The 23,206-nt window shown below is 40.6% G+C and overlaps 1 protein-coding gene and 1 long non-coding RNA gene across 16 annotated transcripts in view; one reads left to right on the forward strand and one right to left on the reverse strand.

Annotated features, from left to right (window-relative positions):
- Positions 1-23,206, forward strand: part of NFIX (nuclear factor I X) — a 291,019-nt gene that overhangs the window by 80,820 nt on the left and 186,993 nt on the right. The window lies entirely within an intron of this gene.
- LOC144587137 (uncharacterized) lies at positions 1,734-16,944 on the reverse strand. The gene is made up of 2 exons (XR_013542329.1): positions 8,723-16,944; positions 1,734-6,910 (listed from the first exon to the last, which is right to left on the reverse strand). It is a non-coding gene; the product is annotated as an uncharacterized LOC144587137 (long non-coding RNA).

Genomic DNA, 23,206 nt, shown 5'->3' on the forward strand with positions numbered 1-23,206 from the left:
ACTCTGGTCATGTTAGCATTTGATTTATTGCTTATTACTACTACTACATTGTTGTTGTTGTTGTTGTTGTTTATTTCCAGGGAGTCTTCTCTTCTCATGAGATGGCCAAAGTATTGGAGCCTTAGCTTCAGGATCTGTCCTTCCAGTGAGCACTCAGGGTTGATTTCCTTCAGAATGGATAGGTTTGTTCTCCTTGCAGTCCAGGGGACTCTCAAGAGTCTCCTCCAGCACCACAATTCAAAAGCATCAATTCTTCGGCGGTCAGGCTTCTTTATGGTCCAGCCCTCACTTCCATACATTGCTACTGGAAAAACTTTAGCCTTGACTATGTGGACTTTTCTCAGCAAGATGATGTCTCTGCTTTTTAAGATCCTGTCTAGGTTTGTCACTGCTTTCCTCCCTAGAAGCAGGCGTCTTTTAATTTTGTGGCTGCTGTCACCATCTGCAGTGATCATGGAACCCATGAAGTAAAATCTGTCACTGCCTCCATATCTCCCCCCTCTATTTGCCAGGAAGTTATGGGACCAGTGACCATGACCTTTTTTTGATGTTGAGCTTCAGACCATTTTTTGCGTTCTCCTCTTTCACCCTCATTATGTGGTTCTTTAATTCCTCCTCATTTTCTGCTATCAGAGTGGTATCATCTGCATATCGGAGGTTGTTGATATTTCTTCCGGCAATCTTAATTCCGGCTTGGGATTCATCCAGTCCTGCCTTTCTCATGATGTGTTCTGGATATAGGTTAAATTAACAGGGGACAATATACAGCCTTGCCGTACTCCTTTCCCAATTTTGAATCAATCAGTTGTTCCATATCCAGTTTTAACTGCTGCTTCCTGTCCCACATATAGATTTCTCAGGAGATAGATAAGGTGGTCAGGCACTCCTATTTCTTTAAGAACTTGCCATAGTTTGTTGTGGTCCACACAGTCAAAGGCTTTTGCGTAGTCAATGAAGCAGAAGTATATGTTTTTCTGGAACTCTCTGGCTTTCTCCATAATCCTGCGCATGTTAGCAATTTGGTCTCAAGTTCCTCTGCCCCTTCAAAATCCAGCTTGTACTTCTGGGAGTTCTCAGTCCACATATTACTGAAGCCTACCTTGTAGGATTTTGAGCATAACCTTGCTAGCGTGTGAAATGAGTACAGTTGTACGATAGTTGCAGCATTCTTTGGCAGCACCCTTCTTTGGGATTGGGATGAGGATTGATCTTTTCCAATCCTCTGGCCACTGCTGAGTTTTCCAAACTTGCTGACATATTGAGTGTAGCACTTTAACAGGGTCATCTTTTAAGGTTTTCAGTAGTTCAACTGGAATGCCATCACCTCCACTGGCCTTGTTGTTAGCCATGCTTTCTACGGCCCACTTGACTTCACTCTTCAGATGTCTGGCTCAAGGTTAGCAACCACGGTATCTGGGTTGTCCGGGACATCCAGATCTTTCTGGTATAATTCCTCTGCATATTCTTGACACCTCTTCTTGATGTCTTCTGCTTCTGTGAGGTCCCTACCCTTTTTTGTCATTTATCATGTCCATCTTTGCACAAAATGTGCCTTTAATATCTCCAACTGCACTGTTCATTTAAGAAGCCCCTCTTGTCTCTCCTTGCTATTATTTGGAAATCTGCATTAAATTTTTTGTAACTTTCCCTATCTCCCTTGCATTTTGTTTCCCTTCTCTTCTCTGCTATTTGTAAGGCATCGTTAGACAGCCACTTTGCTTCCTTGCATTTCCTTTTCTTTGGGACGGTTTTTATTGCTGCCTCCTGTACAGTGTTACAAGCCTCCATCCATAGTTCTTCAGTCACTCTGTCCACCAAATCGAGTTCCTTAAATCTGTTCTTCACTTCCACTGTGTATTCATAAGGTATTTGGTTTAGATTATGCAGGGCCTGGTGTGCTCTGGTCCATGAGGTCACGAAGAGTTGGACAAGACTTAACAACTAAACAACAACAACATACTTGAGTAGTCCAGTGGTTTTTCCTACTTTCTTCAGTTTAAGCTTGGTTTTGCTATAAGAGGCTGATGATCAGAGCCGCAATAAGCTCCAGGTCTTGTTTTTGCTGACTGTATAGAGTTTCTCCATCTTTGGCTGCAGAGAACATAAGCAATCTCATTTCAGTATTGCCCATCTGGTGATGTCCATGTGTAGAATCACCTCTTGTGCTATTGGAAAAGAGTGTTTGTGATGACCAGCTTGTTCTCTTGACAAAACCCTATTAGCCTTTGCCCTGCATCGTTTTGAATTCCAAGGCCAAAATTACCTGTTGTTCCTTTTATCTCTTGACTCCCTACTTTAGCATTCCAGTCCCCTATAATGATAAGAACATCTTTCTTTGGTGTCAGTTCTAGAAGTGTTCATAGAATTGGTCAGTTTCAGCCTCTTCAGCATCGGTGGTTGGGGCATAAACTTAGATTACTGTGATGTTGTAAGGTCTGCCTTGGATTCGTATTGAAATCATTCTATCATTTTTAAGATTGTATCCCACTATAGCTTTTCCCACTCTTTTGCTGACTCTTATGAGGGCTACTCCATTTCTTCTATGGAATTCTTGCCCACAATAGTAGATATGATAATCGTCTGAATTGAATTCGCCCATTCCTGTCCATTTTAGTTCACTGACACCCAGGATGTCAATGTTTATTCTTGCCATCTCCTGTTTGACCACATCCATCTTACCAAGGTTCATAGATCTTACATTTCAGGTTCTTCTTCTTCTTCTTCTTCTTCTTCTTCTTCTTCTTCTTCTTCTTCTTCTTCTTCTTCTTCTTCTTCTGCTGCTGCTGCTGCTGCTGCTGCTGCTGCTGCTGCTGCTGCTGCTGCTATACTACTACTACTACTACTACTACTACTACTACTACTACTACTAAAATGCTGATAGCAGTAGTAGCTGAAATAGCCATTAGTCTTCCTATCAGGTTGCTTGTGCAGTTGGAAACTGTTGGCTGGAATGGTTGGGGGAGGTTCAGATAGCAGTACCTACTTAGAAGTTGACAGATGCTCTGGTTTATTTATATCTTAAATTGACAAAAATCCTCCAAATTATCTATCAAAACTCAACCCACAAAAACATTGAATTGCAAGCAAATCCAGAAAATATTATTGGCAGTTTTGGATTTCTTTTTTTTCATATGTAGGGGCTGAGTCTATTTTTTGTAGAAGCCAGCATCAAATGGCATGCAGGCTCTCTGCTAACTAAATAAATATGTCAGCTTGCAACATGCCTAAATTTCTGTATGTCTTAACAACTAAGTGTCTGAGGCATCCTTCTACCAGACGTTTTGATTACTGGTGCATACAAATCTATGGAATTAGGATCGTTTCAGTAGCATGGAACTGTGTGCCACTGTAAAATGCATTCTGTTTCTGCATTGGCGTTCTGTATGATATCTGTTCAGTTCTGGTTTAACATTTAAACAACTATTTTTCTTCTCTGTCCTAATTAGTTTTATGTACCTGAGCATTTGCATCATTTGTAAAATTGCATTATAATTGTATAATTATTAAATTATAGTGTTTGTGTTGAAGCCTATAATGCCATATCAAGTAAAGTGAAAAGTGTGATACAAGAATCGCTACAGCTCTCTGATGCCAGGTTTTATTTTGCTGATTCTAACTGAAAACAAAATCAAAAAGCTGTAGGGCAGCATTTATATGTAGCAGAATGTTCTTCATGTTCTGTGTCATTCACATACATGGGTCTGTTCTGCACAAACCGAAGAACCCATGCGTATAAATTCACAGATAATTACTCAAAGGACTACAGTTACAGATAAGCAGCATGCCATTTAATTTCAGGTAGCCTGATCCCGTCATCCCCCTATTTATCAGTATGGGAACAATAATATGTAATGATACTGTATGTGAAAAAGAAGGCACTTCTGAGAAGTGGTGAGAGTTTTCTTATCAGTGGCTAGATTTTTCAGGTGCATGGGGAATTACAAGGGAAAGTGAAACCATGCCACCCTTCATTCCACTGAGAAGTTGTTTCATGAAAAGGAGGAATTACCATATCTGGATGGCCTCTTGATAGTAAGCTCATTTTCTGAGAGTAAACTCAAAAGTAGCCAAAATGGAGGCGGTATTGGCAGATACAGTATAGGGCAGTGGTCCCCAACCTTGGGGCTCCAGATGTTCTTGGACTACAGCTCCCAGAAGCCTTCACCACCACCTCTACTGACCAGGATTTCTGGGAGTTGAAGTCCAAGAACATCTGGAGGCCCAAGGTTGGAGACCACTGGTATAGGGGAACCCCAAGTGTGGCAAACTACAAAAACTATTTAAGCGAAGGGGGGGACTGGGAGCAGATTCTTTGTACCCAAAACCTACTATAAATCTGTATGACACAAGGTGTTAGAGGACTCTGTTGTCTTTTCCAACAAAATTTTGATGGGTTTTTCTGTGGCATTCATTTTCACACTTCCACTCTTTACAGATCTAAGCACATTTAAAAATGCAATTAAGATATTTTTCATTCCTATTTCAGATTGCCTAGATAATGTATAAACTAGAAGTGAGTCAACCTTGGGCCACACAACCAGATGCATTCCATAGTGGTTCTTCGTTGTTTTCCTAGTTTCTTCTCCAGACTCCACCCCTTTCCCTCAGGCACTAGAAAACTGTCATCGCTGGCTGTGCATCAGAAATAGAAGAGGCTCTTTCTGCTTATCGCTGAGAAGGGAGTCTTCTGCTGCCACCATTTCTGTTTGTTCAGCTACAATTATACCTGTCTAGTCACACACCTTTTCTTGACTGATGCCTATAAATCATATCGATCCATTTCTGGCTGGTTTGATCTTATGCTTATTGCTCATGTAATGTCTCAGTCTCAAGGCAAAGCTTTCTCATAGCCTTTCGTCTCCTGAATCAGCAAATTGTTAATGTCAAAATGTTTTGTGCTAGAAGTGTCTCTGTGTGCTTTAAAAACAGTGGAGACAAAGGAGGACAGAGAAAACAATTATGGTGGTGCTTACATATTCTTGCAAATGATGAACGTAGGACCAACCAGTTGTAGTTTGTGGTTCTGTGTCTTTTTCAGACTTTGTCTATATTAGGCTTGCTGTGTATTAATCCTGTGTTCTCTGTTCTGGAGGATGGCTGAGTGTTGGCACTGGTGTGGCATTACCACACTGAAAATTGAAGACAGGCAAATTTCCCTGTTTCAGCTGGCTGCACAGCAAGATTATATATGGATGAAAATCCTGAAAATTGGAGCCAGTTGTGTCTTCTTGCTCTTTCTTTTCTGATTAGCATTACTTCTTACCCTTCTTGATTGTTGTGGCTTGCATGTTTTTGGTATTATGCCGTCTTGCAGTAACTGACGGTTAAAATATTTTAAATAAATTAAAGTATGTTCAATTTGGGGAGGGGAAAGATCAGCAGATTCGACCTCCACAAAGGTAAAGAGCAGCCCATATGTCCTTTGTGTACTGAAGGAGTAAGAAAACCCGCATTAGGTATGAGAATGAAGGAAGACCAGACACAGTAAAGCAAATGCAAATATAAACACCATCAGCTAAAAGAGCCCAAAATGTGATAGTTGAGTACTGTACCACTTTTTTCATCTCGGCCTCTTGTGGTTTAAACACTATATATACACAGTTTCCCCTTTTCGCTCTACTTTCTCATTCATTGATGCCAGTGAGAGTGATATAGCAGAGAGTTGTGGTTTTTACACATCAGTAACAATATAGAGTTTTGGGCTAGAAAGTATATAGATATTGTTTGTATTGTTGCTGCTGCTGAGTTATCCCTAAGCTATCTATTTGCATTATGTAATTTTTCAGTATGTAGAATTCTAGTCCCAGTTCTGCTGCTTTGTGCAGCCTACATACAGGTATGATTTCTTACTCTGCTATAATAATTCAGCTGCAGCTTCTTGTGGCACTGAGTTCTGTAAGCTAATTATGTTTTAGGGAAAGAGTTTTTGGTGTATTCCAATGACTTCTGATACCTTTCTGGGCACAATTTCAAAATGCTGGTTTTAACCAACAAAGCCTTAAACGACCTGGGTCCAAGCTACCTTTCTCTTTATGAGCTTGCCTGGTATTAAGATAATCAAGGAAGGCCTTTCTCTCAGTCCCACCACTTTCACAGAAGTGTTCTGTTGGGACACAGGAGAGGACCGTCTCTGTCGCTGCTTTCAGACTCTGAAACTCTCTCCTATGGGAGGCCAGGCTGGCTCTGTCTTTGCTATCCTTCCGCAAACAGAGTAAGAACTTTCTCTTCAGGTAGGCTTTTTCTTAATGACTGGCTGTCTGAGAGAGGTTTTCAAATGGACTGGTTTGTATTTTTGTTGCTTTAAAATTTATTTTAGTCATGCTTTTACCTCACATTTCTAATATAATGTTTGTTTAATTCTTTTTAAATATTTCAATAATTTACTCTTTTTAGCTCTTAATGTATGTTTAATTATGCAAATCACCTTTTCTTGGGAGACAGGCAGGATAGAAATATTTTAAACGAAATGATAAATATTTTTGTTCATGTTGTCAGAGATAAGTGGTAGTAACACCCTGTTGCTCCCTGTTCATTATTTTTATACTAATGCTTTATTTAATCATTATATTTATCTTCAACTTACAACCATGTATAGATTCAGTTTGTTATCAGCACAATTGGTATGTCCACATATATTGGGTGTGTATGTGTTGAAGAGGAAATACCATCCAAAAAAAGCAATTTATATTCAATTCATTCATTTATTTTTCTTGTCTGCTACTTTTGAACAAAATAAGGTTGTCTTAAATGTTGCTTGCATTTGATTGGGTGCTATCCAGGTGTTAGGGACGTGGTGGCGCTGCGGGCTAAACCGTAGAAGCCTGTGCTGCAGGGTCAGAAGACCAGCAGTTGTAAGATCGAATCCACGCGACGGAGTGAACGCCCATCGCTTGTCCCAGCTCCTGCCAACCTAGCGGTTCGAAAGCATGCAAATGCAAGTAGATAAATAGGGACCACCTCGATGGGAAGGTAACAGATTGTCTTCGGACAAACGCTGGCTCTATAGCTTGGAAACGGGGATGAGCACCGCCCCCTAGAGTCGAACACGACTGGACAAAAATTGTCAAGGGGAACCTTTACCTTTTATCCAGGTGTTGTCCCATAGAAACATATTTGTGGTTGTAAGACGCATAATATCTATTTCTTTTTTGGACAAGCATGTTAAAAAAATAACTCCTCTGAAAATCTATTTGTAGAAAGTGAATGCTAAAAGGAAGTCTAATCTGATGGTATAAACGGCAAAGGACTATAGGCTTAGGGTGTTGATCCCTGTCTTCATTTTTAAGCCACACTAACCATGCCATTTCATTACTGCTGTACAAATTCTTACATTGAGGTCTGAATTATTAATAGTGCATATGTGTGATCAGGCAGCCTCCTCTTTTATGTGACTATTATATGAGGTGGCTGCTCTCTCGTAAAAACTGTTCCATTGAAAATAAGGCAATGGCTCCATCTGTGGTCAAGTTAAATACAAAACATGTGATGCACTTCACTGTGTTTTAATGTTGTTCAGTTAATTATTATGAAGTTGATTGTTATGTGGTGTGCTTGCTATTTTGGTCTTTAAAAGAAAATAATTTATTGGGCAAAAACAAGAAGAGAAAGCAAAGAATGAGAAAGCAGATCAACCACACTCAAAGGTGATATCAATTACATACAGATATTAATATAAAACTTGTATTTTGACTCTTTCTGTGACCTTTCATTGCCCTACAGCTCTGCAAACATCTCTCTTCTTTGCTTACTAAGCCAAAACAATGTATCTACTTTAGAAAGCTCCTGTTGGGAAGCCTGTTCCATGTGTGCTCAGAGTGATAAGAAATTACCATCTCTTTCATTTGAAAGTTATTTTTGAAGATCCATATTTCAGCCCCTACAGCCAAATAAATCTTTCCAAATAAAAAAAGTGAGTGGGGCCAGCAATTTTCTTTCAAGATAAGCAAGATTGACAACAGAATCTTAAAATTCTATTGTACTCTAATGAAAAAAAGAAGCTAAAATATGTTTTCTTTAAAGAGTAAAAAAAGTAAAAAAAAAAAACAACCAAAAAAACCCAGGCTTGCTTTAAAAAAAGGAATAGAGTGACATTCCTCCAGAAATGGATATATTTTGCCACATATATTCGGGGAATTAGCATACAATTTTGTAAGGCATATTCAAAGTATTTTTTTCATTACAAAAGCACAAAGCAGTTACATTTGTCTGAGTCCTGAATGCTTTCAGTAAACATTTGTTTAGGATTTCTGAGACCAGTTTCTGGCACAAATTTTCAAAAGGGAAATGAGCTCCTGATCTCGGACAACCTGAACGTTTGCCCCTGTCAGTCAGAGCCCAATTAGCCGACTCTTAAGTAACTTTCTAATTCTTACCTGGCCAAACAGGGATTTATGATTGCCAAGGGAATTTGGATCTTGTAAAAATATTAAAACATTTGCTTAAAAAAAGACAAATGTGTGGGCACATTAAAGATTAATATTTTTAATGTGAGCTTTCGTGGACAAGTCCGCTTCATGCTGTTACCTATCATGTTTGCACAGACTAACACAACTGCCACTTCTACAACTACAACTATTTTTTAAACAAAAAAGAACAGAGAACAATTTTCTGCACAATATTGTGTCAATGTAGCCACCTCGAGTCCTTTTTAAGGAGAAAGGCAGGATAAATATATTTTAAATAAATACATAAATCAGGAAGAAAATGGTTTGCCAAGCTTTACCTAGCAAAAGGCAGCCTAAATGTTGATGACACCAATGGCAGCAGTCAAGATGGTCAACAGGATACCCTCTTGTGCTTATTATTCTGTACAAAGAAACACAAAGCAATGGAAGTTCCTGAAATTTGACTCCTTTTTTCATCAGTTAACCACTTCTCACAAACACAAAGCAATTGTCAGGGATGTTTTTCATTGTGTGTTGCTTTGAAGAACTTATGCTAATGCTGGTACTCCTGCAATTAAAGGTACAGTTTATTTTACACCCTGTGTTATGTAATTGTTTATTAGTTTTATATTACATTTTATCTTTCCTCCATATACATCAAGGATATGATTCCCCTCCCCATATTTATCCCTGCAACAACCTCATGAGGTAGTTCAGGTGATGAGAAACTGGCTCAATATTACCTTGGATCTAGCTGTCCCATGCCTAATTCCAATACTTTTGTTGATTATGAGTTGTCAAGTTACATCCAATTTATAGCAGCCCTAATAGGGTTTTCAATGTATGAGAGATATTTATGAAGTTATTTTATCATTGTCACACACATACACCCATGAGTTTCTGTGGTCTAGCAGGCATTTGACCCCACATCTCCTGAGTCCTAGTCCACTCTGTCCAATGCACTGCATTGACTCTGTGACAATTTTAACTAGAGTACCATATTGGTTTTCATTGATCAATGCCATCTAAAGCAGTTCAAGCCTACACTTTCAGCAGTGAGAAGCAAAGTTTTCATTTTCCCTTCTTGGCCTTTGTTGTCTCTGCCTTTTCTGATTATTAAAGCCCCCTCCCCCTGGCCTGGCACTTATGCATGTTTTGTTGAATTGCCACTATTGAGCTGTGCCATTTTGTCACCTCCTGATATTCATCTGCTAGCAGAAGCTCAAACCTTAGCTGTTGCATTATCCCCTACCAAACCTATTTCACCATTCCCCAAAAGTGGCTTCTTTATGATTTTATATAGTGCCACTATTTTCAGCATTATGGTCTGTATTTACGGTATACCCATGTAAAAATATGGGTACTTAGGTAAATGCATGTAACTACTCAAGGTCAGTAGTGTTCATTCTTCTTTCTATTCCTCTTATTAAGAAAATAAACAAGCTCCATGAAGTATGAAACTATGAATAGCAAGATTATGTGTATAGGAATTGTGAAGATTATTTCTAGAACATTGGCAAACAAAATGAAAGAAAAGGGTTTGTACTTGTTCCAGTATCATTCCAGATACCATTATTGGGAGTCACTTTTTGTATTATTTTCCATATCTCTTTCTCTCTGTGTGTGGAAGGTACACACATAGCATACAGGAAGGTACACACATAGCATATAGGAAAGTGACTAGACATGTCTAAAGACATGGGTGTGTGTAATTTACTTGACATGCAGGCCTCACATGTGTTTACTTCTCAGATCTAGTCAATATGGATGTAACACAGATGTGTACACCCATCTGTTTGCAAATATCTAAATTTTTTAGATATTTTATTGTTAACTTCTCCACTGTGGTCTTCAGGTGAACTATTTATTTAAATTTACTTATTAAAGTATTTCTACCCCATTTTATGTTAGCATATCCCAGAGCAGGGGAGAATAAATAAAATCATCTCAAAAAAAAATCTAAAGTAATTCCAGTACATTTTTTTTTTTTTTTTTTTGACTTATATACCGCCCCATAGTGCTACAAGCACTCTCCGGGCGGTTTACAATTTAATTATACAGGCTACACATTGCCCCCCCCCCCAGCAAGCTGGGTACTCATTTTACCGACCTCGGAAGGATAGAAGGCTGAGTCAACCTTGAGCCGGCTACCTGGGATTTGAACCCCAGGTCGTGAGCACAGTTTTAGCTGCAGTACAGCGTTTTAACCACTGTGCCACGAGGCTCTTTTTTGTGTGTTCTGTACTGTCAACATGCTTCTGACTCATAAGTATCATAGTGAGATTTTCAAAATAACTGAGATAATTAAGGAATGGTTTTCCATGACCACCTTCAGTGAGTTTCCATGGCCGAGCAGGGATTTGAGCCCAAATCTCCTGAGTCCTAGTCCAACACTCTGTACTCAACACCATACTAGCTCTCTGCAGTTGAGATATTTTTAAACTGTTTGAAACACTAAAATAGTATAACAATGCAAGCAAAAGCAAAACCAGCATTCATGGAAATGAAGCCATGATGTTATTAGACCCCAAATGTTTGGGTGAGCAGCCAGGTTTTACCCTTGGCTCAAAGTACAGTACGTACGGTATAATGCCATATTTCTAAGGAGAGGAATTTTCACAACTGTGGTGCTACAGCCCTCTCTCCTGGTCCTACAACTGATCTTAATAATGTGACATGGTGGGAAATCCTTTCAGCAGATTTTATTAGTTGCAAAGTTATATCCTTAGGGCAGAGCTGGGCAATTTCAATGGGGCCAAAGGCCATCTTCCAGCTTTGCTGGCAGCCTAAAGGTGAGGATAAAAGGGAGAAAGGGCCAAATAGGCTAATCTGCTTTTTAAAAAATTGATAGTTACAGGTTCTAAATGTTAGTGTAATGACTTTTTGTTATCTGAAAAGTAGTTGTAACAAATAAAGGGAGGTTTAATTGAAAAAAGGCCCATTGCATTATCTAGTGATCTCTTAAAAAAAAGAGGGTCCCTCAGGACATGACAAAAAGTCCCTTCCCATTCCCTAGAGGGCAAAAGGGTACTTTTTCAGGAAACATAATAAGGTTTTGGCATGTGGAAGGTGGTAATTCCAGGGATGCTAGGGGGTGAAAAAAATGGCTGAGAGATTCCACATAGCCCACAAGCTGCATGTTGTCTATCTTTGCTTTCATGTGTGTTTGCTGTCCTGCATGTGTATGTTTACTTATGTAGATGTTGTGTAGAGAAGAGGGAAGTCATTGTGTAGCAGCCTACCTCAATCTGTTTTCGTCCAGATGTTTTGAGCTTCATTTCTTGTGATCCCTCATCATTAGCCATGTTAGTTGGGCTGATGCAATCTACAACATCTACAGAAGACCAGTATGAGCATTGTTATAAAGCAACCCTTCAAAGATGATTGCAGCTATATTATCCTTCCCAAGTCTGGTTCTGCTCATGTTAGTTACTTCTGTTTATTTTAGGAGTTCTCATTGTATTTTTCAGTATTGTTTACCTAACCATTGGCTATGCTGGACAGGATTCTTGGGAGTGGTACTGTAGTCTAACAACATCTGGGGATCCAGGTTTGGTAACCAGTACTTTATTTTGTGTATATCCTTAGCAATGGTATTCTTCTACCTGTTCCTTTGTTAGCATGGTTTGAAAGGAATTCGTAAGACTGTTACCACTTTCTATGCAACTCTTAAACAATACCCTTTTCTATACCATTTTGCAGACAGTACCTCTTTCTATGCAAATCTTAAAAGCAAAGGAGCTTCAGCATTTTGTTTTAGCCATCATCTTTTCATATTCAGAGTCTTCAACTAGATGGAGTTAGATGGGTGATCCCACTTTATTATTGGGAGATGGATTTTCTGAGCAGGAGACTGGTAGAAGCAGTGAATGAATGAATATTTTGCAGCCAGCAAATGTATAATCCCATGGCAGTTTTGTTAGTACCGGTTCCTAGTGCTCCTAGTGAAAATGGCCTTGGTAACTGTGGTGCTTGTACCTCTGTCCTACTTCCAGTTCCCTGCCTGCTAGTTGCTACCTTTTGGAGAAGGAGTAGCATTTAGAGATGTTGCATGAGTTGAAACCTTACCTATTGCATGTTCATCTGAACAGATTACTTAAGAGTATCCCATGATGCTTTAAGAAATGTATTGTTCAGGTGCGTATTATTCTGATGTTAATTATTTTTGATTATTTATATACACAGTCACTTTGAATCCAGTAAAGGCACGGTTTAAATCTCCTGTTAAATCTATTCCACTACCTCCATTCAATACAAAGTATGGATTAAGTTCATTCAGTGAAAAACAGAGAAATAAAATTTCTCAGTATAATACTGTTTTTTTCTGTACCTTGAATACTTAGGATGGAGGCAGATAGTGGGACAGAAGTAGAAACATTTAATATGTGTGCAGTTTTCAAAGAGAGCAATCCTTTTTTTCCTGGGCAGGTGGTGGTAGGACAGTAGAGTTTTGTGCACCTCTTCTCCAACTATGGAGGTCTCTCAAATTTGGCAGTGAAAAGTTCTGCAGCTGTTCTGACAGTGGTGAAACCAGGCATTTGGGGACCTGTCATGAGAGGCCAAGGATCCTGAGAATCTTGTATCCTGCATTCTCTCAACATACCTCAGAAGGGAAAAGATTTGTGTAGTAAATTTCGCTGTGAATTCTGTTAGTGGGAAGAGGAGACGGGGGGACTTTACCCAGAGCGGGTAAAAAGAAAAAAATTATCATATTTAAAGTTATTATGGGTGAATCGTCAAGCAGCTCCATGTAGGATGCATAAACATACTCAATAAGCATCAAGATGTTACACTGCAAGTCCACAAGTTGCAGGTCCATATTGTTCCTATATTACGGCACAAGGGATTTGTGTGCATGGCAATCAAAAATGGTGCTTTGAAGTTCTTTTTAGTTTTTCTTTTGTTTTAGGCACATTAGCAAAAACGTTTTTCATGGTGAAAAGGTATTTCTGCCTTGTTTCTTTCATGGGAGTCGTTTTCAATGCTGGAATCTTTTTAAATCGGAGAGGCAAACTGCTTATTTTTCTTCCTCATGTGAGCGTGAGCTGTATAAGTCCTTCTCCTTCCTCTCTTACTTCAACTGGAGGGAGGAAGTTGCACACTGACCCTGGACCTATACTTACATACTGAATTTCCTACCTGGTCCCTGTTATCTGACATTGTCTCCCTGAAAGAGGAAGCAGAAGCATTCTTTTTACGGGACCTGATAAACAGGATATTTCCTTCCCCTCTTAACAGACATATTATTTTATTTTTATTCCTACACACAGAGAGAGGGAGCAAGAGAGAACGCGCACACTGACTGTACCATGGGGTACTGCCTCAGCTGTGGGTCCACCTTGGAAAGAAAGAAGAAATAGTTATATTTTGGCAATATCAGATCCTGACCATATCTTTTTGTTAAAAAGTTGAGAAACTGGATTTCATCCGAATCTAACAAACTGAGCATTTCATCAATGGGACCTGTAGAGGTGCTGTGAAAAAAAAATGCTGTCTTATCTACTTCCTATGGTAGCTATCTAAACATTTGGGTAACAGCTTTAATAAATCTGGTCCATTAATATTTTTCATATAGAAAACTACAGGTTTAGAGGAATGTTGTTTTTCATTGTTTTTCAATGATACCATTTTTAGCCTCTTTCTCTTTAAAGGGGAGCAATGTAAGCCAACATGCAAGTGCTTTATTGTTGCCTGAGAGCATGATTACACTAGTAAAAGAAATCAGGTGAGAACTGAGGTTTTTGAAATTGGTTTAAAGTCACATGGTAGCCACATGGATTTGGGGTCTGGATTTCCTCTTAGGAAACCTTTTCATCTCTTTTTAAACTATGTTATATATTGGTTGAAGGGGGGGGCAACATGGGCCTTTAGGATTTTTTGGATTTTAAACTTTGTCCTACTCCCTCCCGCCCTTATGTTGGCTTCCTCTCACAGCCACTAGCGGCTGCTGTGATGATACTTCTATTTATTTCTTGCAACCTGAAATAGTGCTCGAAGAGAATGACAGAAAAAAAAATTAAAACAGCTTTTCCTGCCGTCTGGGACACATGGAGACAGACACACACACACACACACACAGAGAGAGAGAGAGAGAGAGAGAGAGAGAACCTGGGCTGAAACTGAACCCAGGTTGGCTCACGCTGGCTGAGTCTGCAGCTGACCTACTCAGCCCACAGCTATAGCTGCTCTGGCTGCCTCCGCCATGGCTTTCTCCTGCTGATGAGGCCAGTGTACAGTACCAAACATCGGTTCCATGGGCTTGCCTGCCCTCTTGTCTGCTCTCCACCACTGCTGGGATTGGGGTTTGCATCTCACCCATTGTCTGCTGCTGCTCAAAAGGAAACTGTGAGGATGCCAGCCAGCAGTGAATTTGCAAAGGAGTGACACACCCGGGCAGGCCTGAAACTAACAGGGCTTGCAAAGGGGGCACAGAGTGAAGGCGCTGAAACTGATGAGACTTTTTCCAGATTGTCACCCTAGGTTTGTGAAGGAGAAAATAGAGGGGAGGGGAGAGGGAGAGGGAACATGGAAGGCAGAGCAGTGTGTGGCAAATGCAGCAGACACAGATTAAACCAACACAGGCATTCACATATGCCAAAACAATTCAAAATATATCAATCTGACATCTGAGTTATATGAACATGTTCGACCTGAATGTTCGTTAGTTCTCTGATAACCAATTGGTTGTTCTCTGATAACCAATCTGAATATGTTAACATGGGCTGAGGGGGAAGATTTTTTCTTTTTTCTTTTCTTTAGCAATTACAGTACTATTTGTTGAAATGGTAAGAAATGGGAGTTCCTCACCACCTTATCTATCTCCTGAGAAATCTATATGTGGGACAGGAAGCAACAGTTAGAACTGGATATGGAAACACTGATTGGTTCAAAATTGGGAAAGGAGTACGACAAGGCTGTATATTGTCTCCCGGCTTATTTAACATACGCAGAATACATCATGTGAAAGGCTGGAGTGGAGGAATCCCAAACCGGGATTGCTGGAAGAAATATCAACAACCTCCGATATGCAGATGATGCCAATCTGATGGCAGAAAGTGAGGAGGAATTAAAGAACCTCTTAATGAGGGTGAAAGAGGAGAGCGCAAAAAATGGTCTGAAGCTCAGCATCAAAAAAAAGTTTATGGCCACTGGTCCCATCACCTCCTGACAAATAGAAGGGGAGACATGGAGGCAGTGACAGATTTTACTTTCTTGGGTTCCATGAACACTGCAAATGGTGACAGCAGCCTCGAAATTAAAATACACCTGCTTCTTGGGAGGAAAGCGATGACAAACCTAGACAGCATCTTAAAAAGCAGAAACATCATCTTGCCGACAAAAGTCCGCATAGTCATAGCTATGGTTTTTCCAATAGCGATCTGGACCATAAAGAAGGCTGACCGCCGAAGAATTGATGCTTTTGAATTGTGGTGCTTGAGGAGACTCTTGAGAGTCCCCTGGACTGCAAGGAGAACAAACCTGTCAATTCTGAAGGAAATCAAACCTGAGTGCTCACTGGAAGGACAGATCCTGAAGCTGAGGCTCCAATACTTTGGCCATCTCACGAGAAGAGAAGACTCCCTGGAAAAGACACCGATGTTGGGAAAGTGTGAAGGCAAGAGGAGAAGGGGATGACAGAGGCCAAGATGGTTGGACAGTGCCATGAAAGCTACCAACATGAATTTGACCAAACTCTGGGAGGCGGTGAAAGACAGGAGGGCCTGTTGTGCTCTGGTCCATGGGGTCACAAAGAGTTGGACATGACTTAACAACTAAATAACAACAACAATTTGTTGAAGGGGTGTGCGCATATGTTTGTGAATGTTAAGGATGTACAGAATACTTGCTAGGGTCTTTCATCTTATTCATTTAGTCTATTTGGATTGAATGAGACACCGTGTAGAAGAAATTTCTAGTTCTAAGATATTTCTTGTCCTAAAGTGAGGATGAATAAGGGACATTGTTGTTGTTGTTGTTACTATTACGACTACGACGATGACGACTACTACTACTACTACTACTATTTTGCATCAGTGTCTCCATAAACCGTCTGTTTAAACTAATGTCTTTTTGAAATGCAAAGCACACACATACATGGCAAGCACTGAACAACTGGCTGTTTGTTAAGAAAAGATGCACACAAGCCCTGATGCTTTTGATCCTTGAAAGTCCATGCAGCCAAGGAGCAGCAACATCATATTGCACAAATTGTGTTATTTGCATTAATGTGTCATTTTGCACAATTTGTTTAATTATTGAGAAAAGCTGTCTTTTGTTCTCATTCCTTTCTCTTGATGAGACTGCAACAAAATACCTTGTTGAAAAGAATAATTTTGCATTTCCTCATCTTTGTTTGTCAGGATAAGACAAGCAGAGATTTACATCTCTAATTATGTACATAAATATATACTGTACATTAAAGAATGTATTGAATGATAAGGTGTAGTTGAATAATATAGGTAAGTAGACTAACGTATGCAAAAATGAACTGTTAAGAATTCATTACTCAGCTCCTGGGTAAAAGCACTTGTTTAGTCATTTAGTTGTGTCCGACTCTTCCTGACCCCATGGACCAGAGCATGCCAGGCCCTCCTGTCTTCCACTGCCTCCCGGAGTTGGGTCAAATTCATGTTGGTAGCTTTGATGTAAAAAGCCATAAACCCTGTCAAAGCTAGGTCTTTAGAATTAACTTCTTCAGACTGAAGAGATGAATTACTAATGCAGATACAGTGGTGCCCCGTGTAGCGAGGTTAATCCGTTCCGGATTAACCTTCGCTATACGAAATCTTCGCTAAGCGGGAAGTAAAAAGCCATTGGAACGCATTAAACTTCATTTAATGCGTTCCAAATCGGCCCTAAACTTCCCACTTAGAGAAGTTTCCTGGCCCCGGGCAGCCATTTTTGCGCCCTCCCCTCGCTTGCCGAGGGCGCGAAAACGCCGCGGGGGGCCATATCGGGTCGTTTTGAAGCCGCAAAACAGCTGTTTTGCGGCTTCAAAACGGACCGGAAATGGCCCCGCGCGGCGTTTTCGCGCCCTTGGCAAGCGAGGGGAGGGCGCGAAAACGCGGCGCGGGGCCATTTCGGGTCGTCCGCGGCCGTTTTGAAGCCGCAAAACAGCTGTTTTGCGGCTTCAAAACGGACCCGAAATGGCCCCGCGCCGCGTTTTCGCGCCCTCCCCTCGCTTGCCGAGGGCGCGAAAACACAGCGCGGGGCCATTTCGGGTCCTCCGGCGCTCATTTTGGAGCCGCCGATCAGCTGATCGGCGGCTCCAAAATGGCCTCCGGACTCCCAATCGTCGCAAAGCGAGGTGCGGCGATTGGGTGCTCCATATAGCGATCCTGAAAAAGGGGATCGCTATACGGATTCGTCGTTGTACGGTGCGCTCGCTAAGCGAGGCACCACTGTACGATGTTGACATATGTGAGTTTTATTTAGAATTAAGGCTTTCTAATGTTAATGGGATTTGCTCTCTAGTAAATGGGTACAGGACCATAGTTTTAGGGCCCATCCATATACAGCATTTATTCAACTTCCCTTGTGCCCATAATATTGCTACTGCATTTCTCTTTCCCTACAACAAAAGCGTGAAAGTAGTGTCAATGGAGTCAAAGTGGGCAAAGCCCTTTTCTTTCTGTTTTTTTTAACCATTGCTAAGTGGTAGTGCGTTTTTTTCTGTTTTGTACCAATTTGCTCAAGTGTGCAATCTCATGTGACAGCCTGCTCCCATATCCCATTGACATCTACTGATCCAGGTACTTTGTGGCCTTCTATCATTCAATGGGGACGTGGTGGCGCTGCGGGCTAAACCGCAGAAGCCTGTGCTGCAGGATCAGAAGACCAAGCAGTCGTAAGATCGAATCCACGCGATGGAGTGAGCTCTCATCGCTTGTCCCAGCTCCTGCCAACCTAGCAGTTCGAAAGCATGCAAATGCAAGTAGATAAATAGGTACCACCTCGGTGGGAAGGTAACAGCGTTCCGTGTCTAAGTCGCACTGGCCATGTGACCACGGAAGATTGTCTTCGGACAAACACTGGCTCTATGGCTTGGAAATGGGGATGAACACCACCCCCTAGAGTCGAACACGACTGGACAAAAATTGTCAAGGGGAACCTTTACCTTTACCTTTCTATCATTCAATGACATTTCCTTATGGGTGTCCTTCTGCTGGTCAGTCTCCATCCTTCCATGCTTTACTGCTGTTCCTGTTTAATTTTCTTGGAATATAAAATATTCCTGCATTATGCTCTTTAATTATTTTAATGTTACAATGTTTACACTATAGTGCAAAAGAAAGAATGGAAAAAAGACAGTTGCAGTGCAAACATGAAAATTTTTAAATGGTAGGCAAGGAGGGAAGAAAGGAGAGAATTAAGTGGAAGGGAACAGAGAAGAAATCAATTGTTTCTGCTTTTTTAAAAAAATGTTACAACTTTTGCACCATAGTCTCATGCCTTAATTTTAATCATTTGCACGACAGCTTGGATCCTAAGTCATGTTTGGCCCTTACCTGTTCTTTTCAGGTAAGGGCCAGTTTCCACCTATCAGTCCATTTCAGCACCCCCAAATGTTCCCATGTACCATTTTCACTGTTTTCCTAACCTGGCAGCAGCAGATTCTCTGGGTGTATATATCGGGGCTGGTAGAAAGGATGATTTGATGTGAAAACCTTGTTCCAATTTTATTTTGTTCACAAAAAGTTAGTGTGTGTGTATAATGGAATAGTAGTTACTGCAGTATTGGTGTAACACTCTATTGCTGCTAGTGGTTTACAAATGAATAAATGATAGGCTTGTTTGTCTGCCGGTCTATAATTGTGTCATTTGGACCTTAAGTGAATCTTTCACTTGACATTTGTTTAATTTGATTTTTCAGTCTTAACAATTAACAGGGCAATCTACTGCAAGTGCAGAGACCTGAGACATGATAAAGGAGAGCAAAATTTTCTTTTTCCTGTGAAATCTTTCTTCTTGCAATAACTTGTTTTAAAATTTTAATTTATGGAATTCATTTTCCCATGAATACTTAGATATCTGGCGGCATTTGAAGGGAGAATCGGGAAGAGGAAATGGGTAAGGCTTTTCAGGCAGAAACCTGTAGGTCTTGGTTCCAGAAACTGAACAGTGCCCTAAAGCAAAAGGATATAAGGATTAAATTAAATAAGAATAATTAATTTTGTTGTTGCTGCCACAAAAGGCAGGGCTTGAATGCATTCAAGAAGCCTTGCTACAGGCAAGTTTATGGATATCTTTTGCATGAGGCATAGTAACTTGAATTATTTAATTTATTTTGGTAGGTGAAACATAGGTTTTAAAAAGAAATGCTAGGAAGAAGGGAAAACAGCAGGATACTTTCCTCCCTGCCTGTCCTAGAGTTCAGAATGTTCTTTGGCTTCAAATGAACTGGGAGAAATCAGAACTTTGGGGGGGGGTGTTATCCCTTGCATTCAGAGGAGCCTTGCAATCTTCTGAAGTCTTTAATGACAGAAAGAGAGGATTTACCTCCATTAAATGGGCAGGCAGGTGGGAAGAATAAAGTTGCCCAGATTCAGGCAGTTTCCGCATTAGAAAATGATCATCACAGGAGAGATGTTCCTGGTGTAAATATTTGAGAAGAAACCAATCTTGTTTCTTCTCCCCTTGTTGCCTGACCCCTGCAAAAACCTTCCAGTATGCTTTGATAACTGAGCATTCCTCTACATGTATAACAGTTTCTATGATCCTAACTAATCTTCACTTATTAGAAAGCATACCTTCTTTCAACATCTCCCCGATACTCCTAGGTTTCTTTTGGTCCTCTGCTTTGCTTTCAGAATAGCCTATCTAAATATTTTTGCCTTAAAATCACCTGTTATCTATGGAGTTTCTCTTTAAATCTCAGGAGTACGTACATCATTTACTGCAAGATATTTTTTTTGGCATACTGTTAGGGACAAGAGTTAAGTGAAATGACTGAGAAGACAAGACTTGCTCCTTGGGCTTTCCCTTCTGTAGATAATCATTTTTAAAAGTTTAGAAGCAGAATAAGTTAAAAAAAAAAGCAATCCAGTGTATCTGACAGATTGTTTCAGGGAAGAATGGCAGCATTGTAGTGCAATGAAAACAATACCAGGTTTGGATGTCAGCATCCAGTATTGAAATCAATCCTGAGCAGTGGAGCTCAAGATGAAATAGACTGTACCAGCAGATCACTGAACATGATCTCTCACTTCTTTTTGTGTGTGTTTAAAGAAGCCCCAGCAGGGTCATATTTTTGGATTGTGAAGTTAAAATCTTCTCCTTTGTGTCAGTTTCTCCATTAAAATTGCTTGTGGATTTTGCTTGTGAGGAAAAGCATTCACGCTTCACTGTAGTGCCTGTACATGCTTTCCTGTAAGGAGACAGCTAAAAACCCAGAACACAATGGAAGAAAAAAGGCTGAACTCCCTCCCCAGTGCCATGGCTACAATCCAAATTGGTTTCTTTGATGTTTTTAAAAAGTGGGAGATCCTATTCATGTGGTACGTATAGTTTGGTCCTCAGTGGTTTTGATGGACAGAAACAGAAGGAAACTCTACCACCGTATTGCTATGTCCTTGTTTTCCTGTCCTCCTGTGTTTTAGTTTTTGAAGGGCTATCAGAAATAAGGAATTAATCTAGTTTATGGGTTTGCTACATTTGCGTTCCTATAACTATCCCTGTTAACTTCAGTTTGTCCTGCAGGAATTAATAGCTGATGATAATGGCTATGTTCAGATGTATATGCTCAGCTTTATACATCATGGCTTACAGTACCATGGCCATTCATATATCAAGTTCGCCTCTCCCCACAAACAGAAAGAGAGGAGAAATATATTTAAAAAAACTACACCACTCAGTGCATTCATTCCAACTAATTTATTTTTTTGGACTTCAGCAACATAATATAACATTGTATAGGGAGATGTCTTGCAGCATGTTTCCAAAGGTTACTAACTAACAACAGAGTAAAACAAGGCCACAAAATAAATGGGCTGAAACATTTTTAAAAGTGCATAAAACCTGTTTTCCACACGTGCTTGAGATTTTGCCTGTCTTTCTAACTGAGTCTCAACGTATGTATTACAGTGCCTGTATCAGATCCTGGCTTGCATTAAGGGAGAATGTTGTGTTACAACCAATCTGGTTTAATGTTAGTTAACAAATCATGGCCATGAGCCATGATGTTTGTCTGCAGCATCTTAAAACTTTGTTTTATGGAGCTGTATGGATGCCTGGACATTGTTTAGTAACCTGCTGTGTACATCAGCTCTTTGTCAAAGGCACAAGAAACCATTCTATTGGAGAGTCACCAAGACTAAACTTGGGCTGTGGCCTTTAGGCCCAAAGCCTCCTTCCCAGTGCCCCAGGCGTGCCATCACTATCTCCTGCTGCAGTGCTACTAGAGCTCTTTCTACTTTCGTTCTTTGTTTTAGGTTGCCACTTTTTAGTCTAAAGAGAAAACCTAGTGGTTGTTCCTATGTTACACTTCAATTCTTTATTGGGTCCGTTGTCCACATCATGGTGTGTTTGGTTTTTTTGTGTGGTTGTTTTTAGATCATTTGGGGTGGGGTGGGATGAGTTTTTATGTTTATACTCTACTGCTTGTAAACCACCCAAAGTAGGGGCAAGCCACCAGATGAGCAGTATACATAAGTATAAATACTGTATTCTTTGTGGCCTCTGTGAATGTGCACAAATGAGTTAAGCTGCGCCTGTGCAGGACTCCTTGGAATCTTCTAGAATTAAAAACATGTGATTAATAGGACGTTCCCACATGGTGCGCATGCTCTGCCCGCCTGTAATACCTCAGTTCCTTCTCGCCACCGCTGAGATCGGACACTTTCACGATCTCTAGAGCGGTTTTGAATTGTTACGTATTTTATGGGGTTTTTTAATCTGGTCTGGCTTCCTGACTACCGTTTGTTTTTCTGGAGTACTTTGATCTTTGCACTGGCTTTGTTTACGATTACAATTGTCGGATTTGGATTGATTACTGTACCTTTTTGTGATTTCTGGATTACTGACCTTTGGATTGTTTACCGTTTCTGATTTGGTTTATGGACTTTATCGGGATTTTGGCTTCTAATCTATTTCAGCTTTTGACTTGGACTGGTAATTGTTGATGCTTGCCTGTGAGTTCTTTTCCCCCCCTCCGCCCCTTCCCGCCAATTTGTATGGCCTCATCAGGTTCCTTTAAGCGCTGTATGTCATGTGCTAATAAGATCCCCTCCACGGACGGCCATGACCGCTGCTTATTTTGTTTAGGGGAGAGGCACCAGACCCACTACTTTCCGGAGTGTAAGAAGTTGACCAAGCCTGCCCTTAAGCTCCGCTTACAGCGGCTTCATTCATACTTGTGGGAGAAGTCTTTAACATCCTCGAGCCTGGCAGACATGGAGCCTACCTTGACTCCTGCTCCTCCTATTTCTTGTTCTGAGCCTGCTGCTTCATCTGCTCTTGCCACGCCTTCTCCGTGGGCTTCTTCGGAAGCACCTAAACCGAAAAAGTCTTTGGCATCGATGTCGAGCTTGTGATAAAGTATCCTAAGAAAAAGAAAGAGGTGGTTAAGCGAAAAAAAAAATAGCCTAAATCTTCTAAATCAACTCATCTTTGAGAGATCGATCCCTCCAGTTCGAGTTTCTCTTCTGTCACCAATACTCAAGGTATCGTCCAGAGAGTTACCAGACTCTCTTTCTGAAGCGGGTGATTCTGTACCTCCACCACAGGCTCAGGCTTCGGTATTGATACCAAGCCTATCTCCCACTCATGGTCATTCTGAGGCTGATGTGATCTCCAGCCCGGCCTCAGCCCATTCGAGCCTTATG

The sequence above is a fragment of the Pogona vitticeps genome, chromosome 2, assembly GCF_051106095.1.
Source record: "Pogona vitticeps strain Pit_001003342236 chromosome 2, PviZW2.1, whole genome shotgun sequence".
NCBI classification, from domain to species: Eukaryota; Metazoa; Chordata; class Lepidosauria; order Squamata; family Agamidae; genus Pogona; species Pogona vitticeps.